At 38.8% G+C, this 2,716-nt stretch overlaps 1 long non-coding RNA gene across 1 annotated transcript; it reads right to left on the reverse strand.

Moving 5' to 3' along the window:
* Positions 1 to 349: 349 nt before the first annotated feature.
* On the reverse strand, positions 350 to 979 carry LOC135084648 (uncharacterized). Its single transcript, XR_010259916.1, has 2 exons — positions 644 to 979; positions 350 to 489 (listed from the first exon to the last, which is right to left on the reverse strand). It is a non-coding gene; the product is annotated as an uncharacterized LOC135084648 (long non-coding RNA).
* Between the last annotated feature and the right edge of the window lie 1,737 nt (positions 980 to 2,716).

A 2,716-nucleotide genomic window follows, 5' to 3' on the forward strand; every position in this document is an offset into this window, starting at 1 on the left:
CGGGGGCGCCCAACGTGTCCTCTCTCAATCCTAGGTCTTCCAGGGCCTCTTTTCAAAGTGATATTCCAGTCAAATGTCTCATTTCTATCAGTAGTACTAGTAACTTCCGTATCTTCTGTGTTTAGTTCGTTTCTGAACGGTACATCTTGAGATCGATCTATTGGAACCTGAATATTCGAAGGTTGATCACTAAAGTGTGAACTACATTGTCTGTTGGACAATTCAAACTCGATAGTCTTCCTTTTATCAACACTATCTTGTTCACATTGCAGCTCAATAGATGGTTCTTTCAAAACTTCACTTTCAGTTTTCTTATCTTCCTGAAACTTGACGTCTCTTGACACCACTATTTTTCTTTTCTCGGATATCCACACCCTATAGCCACCAGATTCAGCCGGGTAGCCCACAAAAATGCCGGGAGAACTTCGTGCTGCGAACTTATCCTTTCCTGGCTCCTTTTCCAAAACATGAACTTTCGCACCGAATGTTCTGAAATAACCAATATTTACAGGTTTATTAAACAATTTTTCATATGGAATTTCTCCATTCAAGCTGCTAGTCGGACATCTGTTACGCAAATAACACGCGGTTGCAATAGCTTCCGCCCAAAAACTTGCTGATAGACCAGAGGATAATAACATACATCTTGCCTTCTCCAGTAAGGTGCGATTCATCCGTTCTGCAATTCCATTACTCTGCGGTGAATACGGCGTAGTCAACCTCCTTTTTATTCCATTTTCTTGTAAAAATTTCGAAAAATCACTATTCACAAATTCCTTGCCATTATCGGAATGGAAATATTTTATTTGTTTACCTGTCAAATTTTCGATCTGACATTTAAATATTTTAAACTTTGACAAGACGTCACTTTTATTTTTCAACATAAAAACTTCACACCAACGAGTACAATCATCAATAAATGTAACAAAATATTTGTTTCCCGCATTTGATTGAACTCTCATTGGGCCTACCACATCAGAATAAATAATTTTTAACTTTTCGTCACATGGCTGACTGGACTTCACAAAAGGCAACGCAACCATCTTTCCCTTAGCACACACATCACAATCGCGCAATTCAGTATCAGACTTGGTGGCGTCTATACCCGATTTCTTCAGTACTTTCATAAGATCCCTAGCATTCAAATGTCCCATACGCTCATGCCATCTACACAAATCCACATCCTTATCTGATACTACAGATGCCGAAGCATCCTGCTCTCTCAGGTAATACAAATTACCTCTACGATCAGCAGTCAACTTAACTTCACCATCCTTAGTTGCATATGCTACATCACGTTTAAAAGTGACTATACAACCTCGATCAGTAAGTTTAGAAATCGAAATTAAGTTACTACGTAGATCAGGAACTAACAACGTATCTTCAAATTGGATTTTTCGCGTAATACCATCGTTACATGCTAATATCTTGACAGTACCCTTACCTTGCACGGTTGTCAAAGAATCAGTGGCTAATTTCAATTGTTGGTTACTTGGCAATATTTTATCAAACCTGCTTGCGTTGTTACACATGTGCGAGCTGCAACCGCTATCAAACAACCATTCCTGATGAAGACGCTTGGAATCAATAGCTAAACAGTTATCTGAAACATGATACACAGTTAAAGCTTCATGTTCTACAGTCGAACACGACTCAACGCAACTAGATTCTGAAGGTTTCTGTTCTGAAGCCTGAGAAGACTTCTTTTTCTTGCAATCGGATGCCTTATGTCCAAAGTTATGACATTTGAAACATTTATACTTAAATTTTGTTTCAGGTCCAGTCCCATTCTTCTTCTGATGTTTATTTATATACATAGCTCCTTCTATCCTCTCAACTTGGGTATTGCCTCTCGAACTGTATTCTTCGATAATTTTCACCCTAAGTTGTTCAGGCTTTGGCAGCTCGTCTCTACTTTCAATGGCGCATCTGAAGTTCTCATAGCTTGCTGGTAAACTATACAGCAACATAATCGCTAAAAGATCATCATGGATCACGATGTCCATTTCTTCTAACTTATCGACAGCTTCAAAAAATAAATCAAGATGTTCGCATACGTTCTGATCCTCACTCATCTTGTGTAGCATGAGCCTTTTCATCAGGGTCGCTTTTTTCGCAGGTCCACGTGATACGAACAGACTCTCTAATTTCAGCCAAACCTCTCGTGCAGTCTTCAATCTTTTCACATGATGAACAACACTCGGATCCAATGACAAAATCAACTCCGATCTTGCCTTTCTGTCAGCAAAATCCCATGCTGTTGATAATGTCTCATCCGTGGGTTTTGATTTTTCTCCACTTACATATTCCCAAAAATCATTTCTGATCAATAGGGCTTCTACTTGCACTTTCCAACTATCATAGTTGTCTTTTCTCAATAACTCAATACGTACATTCGACATTCTGTTCACGTCACTTTATACGAAATTATTTTCACGACAAACTATTTTAAAATGTTACTTTGCTCTGGGGCTCTGGGCCCATAACCCTTGTTAGGGATATATTAAGTCCGCTACAGAGCAATAAACACAGTGGTTGGTAGTAACATAATAAATATATTGGTATCAAAGCACACGTAGAATATTTACAATAGAGAGTTCGGCACAGCCATTACACAGCTAAAGACAACATCACATTTGAATATAAATGACAGTTCTATCATAGCGGTTCCAGCTAGCCAGCTCTACGTTATACAGCATGAAGGTGCTCATCAACA

Source organism: Ostrinia nubilalis, chromosome 26, assembly GCF_963855985.1.
Source record: "Ostrinia nubilalis chromosome 26, ilOstNubi1.1, whole genome shotgun sequence".
NCBI classification, from domain to species: Eukaryota; Metazoa; Arthropoda; class Insecta; order Lepidoptera; family Crambidae; genus Ostrinia; species Ostrinia nubilalis.